Source organism: Globicephala melas, chromosome 12 (assembly GCF_963455315.2).
Source record: "Globicephala melas chromosome 12, mGloMel1.2, whole genome shotgun sequence".
In the NCBI taxonomy this organism is placed as follows: domain Eukaryota; kingdom Metazoa; phylum Chordata; class Mammalia; order Artiodactyla; family Delphinidae; genus Globicephala; species Globicephala melas.
In genome coordinates this window covers 32,320,898-32,336,215 of record NC_083325.1, presented here as the reverse complement: position 1 = coordinate 32,336,215, position 15,318 = coordinate 32,320,898, and the positions used below count along the sequence as shown (strand labels likewise).

General features: G+C 41.5%; 1 long non-coding RNA gene across 1 annotated transcript; it reads left to right on the top strand.

Annotated features, from left to right (window-relative positions):
- Positions 1 to 5,691: 5,691 nt before the first annotated feature.
- LOC132598246 (uncharacterized) lies at positions 5,692 to 9,476 on the top strand. The gene is made up of 3 exons (XR_009566259.1): positions 5,692 to 6,730; positions 7,070 to 7,176; positions 9,131 to 9,476. It is a non-coding gene; the product is annotated as an uncharacterized lncRNA (long non-coding RNA).
- Positions 9,477 to 15,318: the final 5,842 nt, after the last annotated feature.

The window sequence follows — 15,318 nt, the reverse complement described above, 5'->3', positions numbered from 1 at the left end:
GCCACAATAGACACTGAGAATAGGGATTAAGTCCAAGCCAACCTTTCAAGGTAGTATATGGGGAATGGCTACTTTGTTTTCATTTAATTTGAGTCTTGGCATAGGGCAGGATATTTGGTGGCCTATGTCCTTCTACCTAAGTTAAAGGTAGGGTTGAGTTGATTCATTGTCTAGAGACAAGAGGAGTGCAAACAACTACAATAAAAGACCTCTGCTCATGGGTAATATTTCAATAAACATGTGTTCCCAGTCCAGGAGCATCACTGAGTCTCCGTAATTGGGGGTCTGATATTTACCAGCCTCCAACAGTGATGTGAGTTTGATAAAGGGTCTCCACCCATTTAATTGTGAGTGACTATTAAACAGGAATATGAGTCAAAATGAAAGGACAAAGATGAATATCTACTTAAGACTGACTTCTCTCAATTGCTATTCAAATTCTTAGGTACTTCTGCACTTTAAGGCCATATCATTCCAATAATAGGCAATAAAGATGATTTATTCCATTTACGTGGAGGTAAATTTTGTGCATATTTATACATTGTATAGGTTGTTAATCACTGTTTAAAGATAGTGATAGTGTGCCTACAACTGTTTAATTATCTTTATCTTGTCTTGCCTGCTGTCCAAAGACATAAGAAAATATATTATTATCATGTAAGTGATAATCACAATTATAATAATGCTTTACCAATAATGCCTTAATATAAATAATGAGCTTAACCTTTCAAAGCACTCTTAGGTATATGAGCTAATTTATACATCATTAGAGCTCATTATTCCTTATATACATTTTTCTGAGATGTGAAATGGCATCTTGTCTTCACAAGATGAAGATGGGATGGATTTTAGACATCTCAAAAATTAAGTATACTTTATTTCTATATGTGTATTATGCTTCAATACAAAGTTTAAAGACTTTGATAATATAACATGCATTTTGATTCGGTATCAGAAATTACTAAGACTGAGTGGGCTAAGTCAATTCTCAAGAAAGGATATAGGTAGCTTTTATTTTTCCTTCAATAAAAATTTATAAAAGTGTCTTTTTTTATTTTTTAAATTTTTTTTGGCGGTACGCGAGCCTCTCACTGTTGTGGCCTCTCCCGTTGCGGACCACAGGCTCCGGACGCGCAGGCTCAGCGGCCATGGCTCACGGGCCCAGCCGCTCCGCGGCATGTGGGATCTTCCCGGACCGGGACACGAACCCGTGTCCCCTGCATCGGCAGGTGGACTCTCAACTACTGCGCCACCAGGGAAGCCCCAAAGTGTCTTTTTTAAAGTCATAAACTGTCTATACTTCAAAATAAGTTTTACCACATGATTTGGAGGTGCTCTTGGGCTCTCTGGGGATGGGACTGAAGTTCTGTTACAATATCTTAGTTTAATTTTTAAGTTCAGAGAGAAGATGGGGACAGAGAAGAAACGCATGTCTGTACAGAGCAGGGGAACTTTTGGTATAACTTCTTGGAAGTGGCTGTTTCAGGTGGTGAAAAGAGCATGGACTGTCCAGTTGTGTGGGTTTCAATCTCTGCTCTGTTATTTAAGCTCACCGAGCCTCGGTTTCCTCATCTCTAATACGAGAATGTGGCTTTGCAGAGTAAGTGCTCAATACCATTACTGCAGGCAGGAGACATCAACCAAACGACCCCTTGGATGTCCTTTAAATGCTAGACTTAAATCACTGTAAAATAGACGAACCAATTCCCTTTCAATAGTGAGTAGTTGAAAACATCCCCAAAGATGGCAGAATAAGCTATTAAAATGGGTTTTATAAAGGAAAAAAAACCTTCTTCCTTTGGCTTTTATCAACTATAAATGAAAGCTACTCTATTCATAGTCTAAAGCCGAGGAAATAAGCTTTTGTAACATGCTAATATTTTCACCTCAGGAAAATAATTGTTCCTAGGAAAGACAAGTGTTCCTACACTTAACCCTACTGTTTGAAGTATAAGGATTTGTTATATTTTTTTGCCTGAATCGAAAAACCAAGGACGGTTTGAAAAACTTTAAGCAGTGATCAAGTGCCATGTAATTCTGAGTTATGAACTATCTGAGGACATTAATGGAGCACGTTATAAATATTAATTAGTTTTTACCAACACCCTGTGGTAACAGCTTTATTACCCCTCCTCCCCTTTTAACAGGCAGGGAAATGAAGATTCCATGAGGCCAAGCGCCTTACCCTGGGGATATGAGGAAGAAGTTGCCCAGCCAGAAAAGGGAATCAGAGAAGGTTGGAATCAGAGCCCTGTGCGTTTCCAACTTAAGAAGAGACTCGTTCCTTATGTATAAAAACATTTCTGCTTCTCTTCAGATTGATATAGTTGAGGGAAAGTGGTTTATGTGTCCTCCTGAGACTCTCAAAAATGTTAGCTATTTGTTTCCAGCACCTGCAATCACAAATCATGTGTTGGTAGTACTAACACTTCCAACTTTGAGATCTAAATTTACTTACTAAATTTCAGATTGTTCCTATAAATGGATTAAAAATGGAATTTAATAAAACAATAAAAATCAAAAGCAACAAAGAAAATAAAAGATTTTCTCCCTAAGCAGATAAGTGATTTACATGTTTATTGTGGTTTTACTTTTAGATATTTGTCTCAACATTGTAACTTGTAAGGTAACCCACAGATTATTTTACAATCTCCTCTTCTGAGTGTTTAAAGGGCACTCAGTAAAGACTTACTGGTTGAAACACAGATACCCCTCCCAGTTATAGATCGACCAGTGACTAGTATAGAAAGTTTTATAATTGATAACACAGTGTATACACAGCTACTTATTCAAATATTCAGTTAATAAAGCACATTTACTGGTTTAACCAAGTAAGTTGTGATTAGAAGAAAGAGCCAGAATTAGCCATTATGACTTCAACTCAGTTAACTTTGATAAATAAACACCTCATGTGATTTCTTCTTCAAAGGATAAAACTTTGACAACAGGAGTCTGATGTATGACTTTTAAAAAACAGAAAGAGATTGAATGTGTCAAGAGTCAGAAAAACATACATTGTCCAAATTTTGTTTTCCAAAAAATCACTTATCCTAGCCAAGAGTAAATAACAGAGGGTCCTTGATCATCAGTATTGGGTAGTATGAAAGATGGAAATCACCATCACTGGGTAGGTTTTTTTCCATAATAAACTACAATATTGGTTTATGTAGCATCCATATAACTCTTTTCTGTTATACTTTTGGAGTTGCCGTGTTCAAAGTAACACCTGGAAATTGTTGACTATAATACAGAAAAATAGAATTGAATTTGGTCTTTTTTTTTTTTCTCCTCATTTATTGAATTTGGTCTTATGAGCTAGGATTCAGCGTCGAGGTACTGCAGCATACTTCTGAAAATAAGCCTTGCAAATGTTTTCCACTAGAATATTTATGGATATAGTAATTTAGGCAGTCATTCCCTAGAGTAGATTATGACATGCCAGTAGCTGAAAGATGAGAATAAAACCTAAAGTGTCCAGTTGCAACTAGAGAGAGCCATAAAAAACCCACATTAAAAATATTTTTAAAAAGCACCTTTTTTTTTTTTTAGATTGGTACTAAGTTAAAAAGATCCACACATTTGGGAAATTGTCTTTATGACTTTTTCTCACAGACCACTTTCCTTCCTGTTTGTCGATTAAAATAAATAACGCCTGAGATTTTAATTTTAGTTTCTCAAACAAGACAAAACCAGTTGAACTGCTTTATATTGTCTCCTGAGCCAGGAATTGAGGTCAACCGTCACGAAAAAATAACCACAATTTGACTTTTTGTGTTTTGTAGGTTAATACCAGCAAAGAAGGGGGTGAGTTGTTTATATCCTTAAAAATAATTTCAGAAGAAATGAAAGTCTTCAGCTCACTATTAATCATATTATTTTCCACTTTTTTTTCCGGTGAAGAGTTTATAAATGCCAGTAAAGGCCTTACTTTGTAGAAATTACTGAGTTTAAATACATGTGAAATGCCATTGCTTCGATAGATAGCTTCATAGACAACGAGATCAAAGCTGTTAACATACATTTCAAGAGCCTTGGCCGATTGATGTTCTTACAACCGTCATATTTTAGAGACCTTTCTAAATCATGAGTTACATGAAATAGAGTAAGGAACCTAAGAAAAAATTAGGCAAGATTGTTTCATTGAGCTGTCCCTTTCCCCTCTGGGGCCTATTAACTACTACACAAACAAGGCTGCCTCTTATTTCGTCTTATTTGGCGTTGGTACACACCTCTAAGTGAGTGGAGCCAGTCCTCTAGAACTGGCTGTCTCCTCTTGAACAGTTTGTTATTCATATTTCAGTCGCTTTTTTTTTCATGCCTCTTTTTCACTTCTTGACGTCAGAGTATCTGATACTGATCAAATCAGTGGAGGTAGCCTAGGGTACAAGCATTTCAGAATAGGATGTTAATGCAGTACTGGGTATATCTCACTCACTGGCACAAGCTTTTTGATGTTGGAGCAGAAAAAAACTGTTCAGAAATGTCTCCTTGCCTCCCTTGCAGGGTTATAGTGGTTTACCAGGCCAAGAATTAAACAGAGAAGAAAGGAATCCATTTTTAAAGGCACATCCTTCAGATGACAGATGCAGAAGCCACATGTATTGGCATTTCATTACTTAGAATCTTATTCGAGTATCAATGTTTATCTGAACACAAAGGAGGAAGGAGCCAAAGATTCAAACTGTGTTTAATTTGGACTCACGTAATTCATGCTTGGGAAAAACTTAGGGGTACGGAGTCTTCTGCCCATTCACGTGAAACACCCATTTACCATTAATAGGGATAACCATATTTGTTGAAAAGAAAACCTGTCCTTTAGAACTAACTTAGACCTTAGGGACAGAAAGATGTCCCCAGCTAATAGCTGATGGGAATTGTACAGTCTCCAATTTGCTCCCTGCTGACCTGGCATCACTGAATTTGGAAAAGCAGAGCCAGGTTCACCCGGGGGTAGCAGAGAAGAAAACTGTTTTGAAACAAAAAAAAAAAAAAAAAGAAAGAAAGGTGATTATACTTCAGGCTTTTAAATTGAGTCACAGAAGTCCCTGCCTAATTATATCATGAAAACAAGCTCCAAGTTCCTAGGAAAGAGAAGGTAGTGGTAGATTTATTCTTGTTTACTCCTTTCAACCAACCACACTTGAAAAGGTTTTCTTAAAATAATGAAATTAGACTCATCTGATTAGATGAAATATTTCAATTTGGAAACCAAATGACATTTCATTTTCAAGGATTCATGGTAAGGGAAAACAGATGGGAAAAATAATCTTGACCCACAGAAAATCACAAACCTTGGGTTATATCCTATCACTAACCTTCTTGACCCCAGATGTGAACAAGAGGCCAGCCAGTCACTGAGGCAATACAGTATTAAAAAACCGTTGTGGGTGGAGCATATTGGGAGGTGCTGAGGGGAGACAAGAAGTAACGGAAAAGCATAGTTCTTACCTTTAAAAAGTGTATGACGGGGCTTCCCTGGTGGCGCAGTGGTTGAGAGTCCGCCTGCCGATGCAGGGGACACGGGTTCGTGCCCCGGTCCGGGAAGATCCCACATGCCGCGGAGCGGCTGGGCCCGTGAGCCATGGCCGATGAGCCTGAGCGTCCGGAGCCTGTGCTCCGCAACGGGAGAGGCCACAACAGTGAGAGGCCCGCGTACCACAAAAAAAAAAAAAAAAAAAAAAAGTGTATGATGAAGTTTAAATATTAGTACAAAGCATGTGGATGTTTGCATTCACTTTCTCGCCTTGACGTTTTCTCTCCCCTTGGAGAGGATAATAAACTACAGGGTCGGGAGGAGGAAGACTTGGGCTTCTCAGTAGTCTCTCAAATGGGGTGTAAACAGATCTCTGAACAATCAGAGCCCTTCACTAGCTTCAGAACAGGATAAGGATTAAGAAGACAAGCTTTGAAAATAGATAAACCTGAGCCTGTCCCTTGAAAGTTTCCAAGTCTCTGTTCCCATATCTGTAAAATGGAGCAATGATGCTCAACCACAGGGTGGCTGAGGAAATCAAATAAGATGAAATGTATGAAATACTTAGCACAGGGTTTGGCAAACAGCAAGAACTCGAATGAACAGTAGTCTTTACTATTATTAATGATGGATAGTGGCTAATACTCATTTAATATCTAGTGTCCTTTGCGTGGAATGTTCCTGACCCTCCCCTCTGGTGTTTATCTGTGGCTCAACTGGCCACACAGGGAGTGTCAAGTACAGCTCTGTAACCTTGGTGCCCTTCTTGGGTTTTATCCAGAGACCAACTCAGCACAATGCCCCTGCGGAAAGGATGGGGTGGGAGTTGGGGATAAAAAGGTGAAAAATCATGCCAGGTGCAGTGGGGGTTACGATGAGAAGCGTGCCTTAGCCAAGCGAGAGCCACTGCAGACACCTCTTGGCATTCCACCCATGGGGACTGAGTAGCTTCTGCGTGCCAGGCTGGCCACATTGGTGTCCTGAAGAGAGCACGTATTTTCACTATGCTATCTTGGGGATTGGGAACCTTAGGCACGTGATTTTGGAATGAAATATTGCTTTAGAAGAAAGAACAAAACATTAGCTAGTTTAGACCAGTCCAGGATAGGAGAGGAGATAAGCCCTGCTGAAGAGCCCTGTTGAAATCACAAATGCTGCATTATCGTGGGATGGAGAAAGAAGATAAGTGTAACATTTCTGTCTTCTGCCCACATCAACTGAGGTGATGGAAGATGTGACTGCCCAAGAGAATTAAGGGTAAGTGGATGGAAAGAAAGGCCTGGTCCTGGAATTAGGGAACCTCGGGTGATGAGGTTGCATCACAGAGGAGAGTTCGATTATTTTTATGCATCTGATTAAGATTTGACTTGGGAATATCATTGTAAGGTGGAGATCTTGAGATGAACTGAATATATGTGAACCAAACTGTACAACTTAGATTGATACGGAAAGAACTTTTTTTTTACTTGAAAATATTTTTATACCAATTAAATAGAAAATCCTCTTCTCCCATCTAAAGAGGAATAAGAGGGAAGTCTGGGGCTTGGAGCCCTGAGCTCTAATAGTTGGTGCATTAATTTGTTTCACTCTTTGAAGTTAGGAAGTTAGACCCACATTGAGGTGTCATGGAGGAGCCCAAGAAGCTTCAAGGTCGTCCAGTCTGTCCTGCCGCCGGTACCACCTAGTGGCAGCCAGGAATATATGTAAGTATCTTTTTAAAAATTGCTGTAAAAACTTACAAAAAGCATACATCAGTAGAACTCATTGTTAAGACCAGTTTAAAAACTCGCGAGAATTCAGAGTAAATTGTCAAGGGTCCTTCTGTTCCCTCTCCCAACCCCACTGCTCTTCCTTATTATTCTTATTAATAGTAACCTGCCTTTGCTATGTATTTCCTCAAATCCCGACCTCTCTCTCTGTCTCTCTCTTTCTCCTTCTCTCTGTCTCTTTCCCAATCTGTCTGTCTCCCTGCACTTAGTTTTTAAAAACAGAAATGGAGGGGCTTCCCTGGTAGCGCAGTGGTTGGGAGTCTGCCTGCCAATGCAGGGGACACGGGTTCGTGCCCCGGTCCGGGAAGATTCCACATGCCGCGGAACGGCTGGGCCCGTGAGCCATGGCCGCTGAGTCTGCGCGTCCGGAGCCTGTGCTCCGCAGTGGGAGAGGCCACAGCGGTGAGGGGCCCGCGTACCGCAAAGAAAAAAAAAAAAAAAAAAGAAATGGAATCAAACTAAATATTATGGGGTGATTTTTTTCCACTTCCCAGATATCTTTTTTAATTGAAGTATAGTTGATTTACAATGTTGGGTTAATTTCTGCTGTGCAGCAAAGTGATTCGGTTACATATATATATATATATACATTCTTTTTTTAAATATTCTTTTCCTTTATTGTTTATCATAGGATATGAATATAGTTCCCTGTGCTAGGACCTTGCTGTTTATCCATTGCATACATAATATCTTACATCTGCTAACCCCAATCCCTCCCCCTTGGTAACCACCATGCAGATGCTTTGGAATTACTCTCATAGAGTCCACCTAATTTGTCAGGTGTGAAAATGTAGAGCTCAGGAATCTACATTTTAACAAGCATCTGAGATCACTCCGATGGCCTGTGAGAGGCCCTTGCAGATTATTAATGCAAAGCAAATAATCTGAAAAAAAAAAAAGAAAAAGCAGAGAACCTTTGTTCCTGGAGATGGCAGACACTGGAGAATGTGCTTACGCCCATAAGGGATGCCTTGATGTAGTGGTTGTTGGCGCTCCTGAGAATAAATGGATACTAGCCTAAGCTGAAGAAGACCACGGTGCAGTGAACTCCGTGAAGACTCTCACGGAGCACCAGGCTATGTATACAAGGCCTGGACTCTTTCTTTTTCAGACCAATTGTCGTCAACGCCCATCTGTTTGTTTTGTTCCAAGAGTCACTATTTAGCCAGGCCCAAGCTGTTTTCATTAATATATTGCATTTCTGACAAGCCTCTCCCTGGATGTTCTCCAAGCATTTTAGCAGCTTTCAGCCTGTCTTCTCTCATTCCCTGAGGGAGGAACAAGTACAAGTTCACGCCAACGCATTCGAGAGGCATTGCTCAGAGCAGCTCCTGGGGCACCAGATGCAGGAGGGAGGGAAAGAGTGGGATAGCTCCCAGCCCCCTCTCCTCTGTTCCATCTCCTTTCCCCACCCACCCTGCCAAATGCTCCCTGGTGTCTTCAGCAGGTGGCTCCCACCCCTGCCTTCAAGTCTGCTCAGGCAATTTCCCTCCTGAGATAAATGAGCTCCGAAAAGATTCACGGGCTCTAGACAGTGTGGGACTGCCAAGAACCACATGTATCTGGCCAAAGTGAAGGCTCGAAACCACTAAGCAAAGGGCTCTTGCAGAGACAGAGGTGGACACGGCTTAGGCTCCTGTGCAGAGGTGGGACTTTCAGGCAGCCAATGTCCACCGGGGGCAGAGCTCCAGTTCTCCAGGGTCCAGGCGCTCCAGCCTCGGCCACGTGGATCTGCCTAGACTTGCCCTGACTTCTCATTCCTGTGACTTTCCTTCTGGTAAACGCCTCTCAGCTCTACAGACTCTGATTTCCTCAGATCCACTGAGGTTAACCCAGTTGAATTAACCCAGTTTCTGATTTAGGTTCTTCTCTGACCCACATTTGCTAGGTCCTGCCTTCTCAGGCGTGGTCTCCTTGGCCTGCCTGGTCTTCAGCCTCGTGACTCCAGCCTTGATGAAGACACAGAGGATCAGCAGACCGTCTGTGGAAAACACTGAACTCTCCTCTGATTGTTTATGAGGAACATCTGACTTGTCAGTTTTCCGGAAGGATTTATATAAATGAAGGAAAGAGGAGAGGACTGCACTGGCACCTACCCCTTGGAAGTCTGTTCAGTGGTCTTCCCTCTGGAATTGTATTCCCTGATGCTTTGTGGAGATGGTTTGACCCCGGCAGCTTGATTTCTAGTCTCAGGGGCCCTTCTGCATCAGTGTCTTCAGGTTTTGAAAAAGTAAACATACAGTAAAATGAACTCTGTGTGTGTATGTGTGTGTTGCGTCCGTTTCTATGAGTTTTAACACCTTTATAGATTCATGCAAATACCACCACTACCAGGATACAGAACAATTCCATCCCCTAGGAAACTCCCTCATGCTGTCCCTTTGAGTATCCAAGTTTTATTTTAAGGCCTTAAATCTCATAAAGATCACTAGGGAAAGGTTAAGCTCCATAGCAAAGTTAAAGAAGATAACCTGTGTTCAATATTTGAAGGGAATGGTCATTCAGGACTGAGTTCCTTCTACAGGATGAGGACAGATTCTCACAATCCCAAGTTCTAAATGGGTTCTTAGGTTGTCTTCCCAAGGAAGTTGGCTCAGCTCTCCCTTCCTACTCAGACAAGCAAGAGCTACTTAGCTCATGGGCCATGTCTCTCTGTGGACAGCCTTTTCAGTGGGAGGGAAATGTCAGCTTCTGGGGCTGTCAGAGATCAAGGGTTCGTAGACTTCTTTTTTTTTAACATCTTTATTGGAGTGTAATTGCTTTACAATGGTGTGTTAGTTTCTGCTGTATAACAAAGTGAATCAGCTATACATATACATATATCCCCATACCTCCTTGACTTCTAGTGGAGGATAAATGTATTGGAATCATTTGGGTTTTCATTCTGCCTCTTCCACTCACACTAGCTGTGATATTAACCTCTCTGAGCTTAATATCCTCATGTTAACAATGAAGATCTTATGTATATTATGGGGTGGTTTGAAGGATGTCACAAGATCCTATACATAGAACATCTGCCACAAAACAGGCGCACAGTGAATGTGATTTTTTGCGTTTCTTTTCCCCATTTAATCCATCCCCCCCAGCCCGCCTCTAAACAGAACCCTATCCAAACTAGCTCAGTCAGCGTTTATCTTATTTTTAAGCCCATAAGAGAAAAAAGATGGCTTAATCTTTCTCCTAACTCATCCCAGGATTTTTAACTTTCCCTGGCAGGAAATGATTTCTTAGAACTAACTTAAAACAATTAAAACCAACTTAAAACACTTTTTCTTTTTGGAGTAGTTCCACTATAGAGTCCTCAGCAGAAAAAGAGAGTAGCTGGCCGGGGCAACTCAGATGCTGTAGAGAAGAAAAGGCTGGATTACGTTGTGATAATACACAACCCCCAAATCTCAGCAGTGTTTTACAATAGTTTCTCATTCTTCCCCCCTCCAAAAAGAGGGATTGATGTAGCTTAGAGGAATGGATGGATGGATAGATAAGTGATAAAGCAATGATAGCAAAATGTTAACTATAAAATCCAGGTGATGGGTTGTGGATTTCGGTTGTACACTTCTTTCAATTTTTCTGCCTATTTCAACATTTTTCACAATAAAAGTTTAGGGAGAAAAGTTTACTTCTCACTTATGCTCTAGGTCCAGTAAAGTTTGGCTAGGGTTCTGCTTCATGTCTTCTCACTCCAGGATGCGGGATGATGGATCATCTTGAAAGCGGACGGTTGCCATGGCAAAGGGAAAGAGAGCTCTGCTGGGTATTGCACAGGCGGTCGGCTGTTTCAGCCTGGAAGCAACATACATCGTTTCAGCTCACAACTCATTGGCCTGAGCTCCTCTCACATGGCCCTACCCCAGTCATGAGAGTGCAGTCCTGTCATGTGCCTAGGCAGGGGAGGGCTGGAAACATTTTGTGGGTAGCACAAAATGACGACCCTGACATAAATAGACTCCTTCAAAGCACTGCACACCTTAACCCCGTCATCATTAATAATACTAACATGAAAAGGCATCTTCACTTCAAGAAACATCAGAGAGAAGACTCAGATGCTTTTTCTTACTCATCTACCTGCCTTCTTTCAGTCTCCTTTAAAGGGAGCAGGACTAACCCATTGAAGGCTAATATATTCCAAACTCCTTGGCTTTTTTTTTTTTTTTCCCCAGCCAGTCAGCCATCCAGCTAGCTCTTTCTAGAATCTCATCACTTTTTTTACTGAGTCAGCTCATTCTCACTGAGTCAGTCAGAAAATGTGGAAGCCATCCAGAGAACTCCAGAAAGGCAGAAGTTAGATGGAAGCTGGTGACGCTTTTCAGAAACAGGGTCATCAAAGAAAATATCTGAATAAACACGATTTCAAAATTATTCTTGACTCTACACTTTAGAGGAGTCAGGAAAGACTTCATAGCTGACGTGACATTTAAGTTGGCACTTGAAGGCATCTGCTAAGAAGAAAATGGAGCAGGGCATTCCAAGCAGAGGGTACAGGCTGTGCAGTGTCAAGGAGACAGTCCCAGCTCTGAATACCTGAAGGAGAATCAGAAATCCACCGTGGGCAGAGGCTAGAGTGCCTGTCAGGATTACTATTCCAGCACAAGAGTGAGGCCAAAAATATTGTCATATTTTTCATTGGTCAGTAAATGGGGAATAAAATACCATACTTGCTAAAAAAAAAAAAACAGAATTAGTCTTATCTAGTGCTCGAACACTAGTTCCTATGACTTCAAGTAGTCAAGGTCCTCTTCAAGTAATTTGCTGTGCAGAGAGCTATAGGTTTCTAACTGAATACAGAGTTTCTAGAAATGGAATGCTTTTATTTATTGACAATAATTTAGAATCATCTATATAGACTTAATCAATTCACAGTAATTTTGGGGGGGGAAAGTCATTGATCTAGTAGACTGCAAATAAAGGAAGGCAAAACCACCGGTTAAAAAAACAAACACGGCGGGAGTGTGGGCACAGGATGAAGTCGTTTTAAATAAAAAGCATCAGAAGGAGGGTGATGAGGAGAAGAGAAGGAAGGTGTTTTGCTTGTGACATTATTTAATCCTAACACACTCTGAAGTGGATAGTATTGTCACCATTTCACAAACGAGAAAACTGAGAGTCAAATAAAGTCATTTCTTGTAAAATCAGCTGTTTAAACTTGAGCCTTATTTTTCAAAATCTGAGACATTTTTCTTCTGTAAAACGGACATATGACATGCGTTGCCTACCTCACAGAGCTGTTGGGAGGATTAAAAGACATAACAAATAGGGACTTCCCTGGTGGCGCAGTGGTTAAGAATGTGCTTGCCAATTCAGGGAACACGGTTCGATCCCGGGTCCAGGAAGATCCCACATGCCGCGGAGCAACTAAGCCCGTGCGCCACAACTACTGAGCCTGTGCTCGAGAACTCGTGAGCCACAACTACTGAGCCCGTGCACCTAGAGCCCGTGCTCCACAAGAGGAACCGCCACAATGAGAAGCCCGTGCACCGCAATGAAGAGTAGCCCCCCGTCGCTGCAACTAGAAAAAGCCGGTGTGCAGCAACAAAGACCTAACACAGCCAAAAATAAATAAATTTATTTTTTAAAAAAGAAGAAATAACAAATAGAACTTTTGACATCACTCTTGACATTTCTCAGATTTTAAGTTCTCTGATTCTGTCCGGATGTTTGCATATTATTAAGAACTGGGTCTTTGTAAAAGAGACTCTATGGGCTTCCCTGGTGGCGCGCAGTGGTTGAGAGTCCGCCTGCCGATGCAGGGGACACGGGTTCGTGCCCCGGTCCGGGAGGATCCCACATGCCGCGGAGCGGCTGGGCCCGTGAGCCATGGCTGCTGAGCCTGCGCGTATGAAACCTGTTTGTGGAGAAAGTCTTTCCCTAACATACCTTAAAATACATTACTTCAAACTATTTATTTTTAAATAATTAAAAATATTGTCTCTACATACATTCTCCTTCTCCTTCTTCTCCTTCTCTTCCCCCTCCCCCTTCTCTTTCCTTCTTTTCCTTCTCTTTCTCCTCCTCCTCTCCTTCCTTCCCCTCCTCCCCCTCATCTTCCTCTTCCTCCTTCTCCTTCATCATCTTCTTCTTCTTCTTCATTTTTTGTATAAGACCAGAGCACAAGCTTTGACCATCACCCATGCATGGAATATTCTTTTAAACACCTTCAGTTTTCCTCTTTGCATTTTTAATACTTTTGTTTAAAAATGTATTTTGTCCTCTCTGACTTTTTAAACAAAATGTACCAAGTAATAATGTTATGTGCCAGTCACAATTTTACCTACATTAACGTATTTAATCCTCACAACCACTCTTTAAAGTAAATATTTTTATTATCTCCATTTTCCAAATGAAAAACTTTAAACTCAGAACTTCCCTGGTGGTGCAGTGGTTAAGAATCCACCCGACAATGCAGGGGACAAGGGTTTGAGCCCTGGTCTGGGAAGATTCCCACATGCCACGGAGCAACAAAGCCCGTGCGCCACAACTACTGAGCCCGCGCTCTAGAGCCCACATGCCACAACTACTGAAGCCCGTGTGCCTAGAGCCCGTGCTCCGCCACAAGAGAAGCCACCGCAATGAGAAGCCCGCGCGCCGCAGGGAAGAGTAGCCACCTCTCCCCGCAGCTAGAGAAAGCCAGCACGCAGCAACGAAGACCCAACGCAGCCAAAAATAATTAATTAGTTTAAAAAATGTAAGCGCAGAGATATTAAGTGACTTGTCTAAGGTCACACAGTTAACAAGGATTTGAATTGCGGCATCTTGGCTCCAGAATCTGAACTCTTAAACACTGGGTCATGATGAAACATTTGTGAAAATAATGGATAATCTTCCTAGAGTCATGATGATGTATATCAATTTTTATTTGATATCCACAGAAACTATTGTGGTTTAATTCAGGATTATGTCCCTATCTATTATAGTTTTTGACTTATTTTATCTTCTTTCAACATTTTTTCTTGGTCCTCTCTCTGTGAAAAAAATTTATTTTCAGTATATCTGTCTCTACAAATTGCCTTCTTTCCTCTAATTATTCTGCATCCAATTTCCTAAGAGCCAGACACTAGATCACCTTATAAGTTAGAACCGTCTTTAAAATACGAGTCATGAGGCTTTGAGTGAAGACCCAAGCCTTTAGTGGATGGACTTGGTGACATCTGTGACAGAGATCTTTACTTTTTGGCATGTTTTCTGTTCTCAACTGGGATCTGGATGGCTTAGATGGTTGGATAAGTGACTTCTCAATAAGCAAGGTGTCACAAAATAGAAATTCAAGGCATTTCTACTCTCCCACCTGTTCCAAAGTGTTTCAGTCATCATAATAATTAGAAGGATGGCCTAGTTCCTCAAGCTTCTGGGTAGCCACCCGATGCTTAGAAGTAGAGAGACATGGCTACAACTTGTATAAAAATAGCCTTCCAGATGGCTGAGGGGCAAAGTTACAACTCAGCAGCTTGATATAGCTGAGCACTTGAATCTGGAAGTAGGAGGAGAGCTATGCTGAGAAGTAGCCAGAGAGACTGGGCTTGAGTCCAATCATAAGTAGAACAGTAGATGCCAGGAGAGATCACTTAAGGTGGCAGATTAGCTGTTAAGATTTCCTGTTTACTTCATCTCCATCCCCTCCCCACCTCCCTTGATTCAACCTTACCTCTTAGCCTCAAGGGAAACATACACACATGCGCGCACACACACAGTTAAACAAAATAAGGAGAATAAAGTAGAGGTACAAACCATAAATCTTAATGTGCTTTTGAAGTCTACTAGCCGAACTCATCTTAGCCACAAGAAGAATGATGGTGAGCAGTTGAACTCACCCAGTGTGTCTCCGGGACTTCGATGCTCCAGCTTCTGGGCTGGGGCTCTTCGGTGGGAGGGTGTGTCCAGTGACATGGGCCATGTTTCCCCCAGCCCTGCCTTAAGTCATTCCCAACTCAAAAATGGAAATGGGCAAAAGCCGCAATATTGCTTCCACCCCTCAAGGCAAATACTAAGACTCTGATGGATGAGTCACTAGCTTGAGAGTCCTTGTTTCCCAAATGAAAATATTTACTCATCAAATGTTTCAATAGGCTAAGATATGTAGTT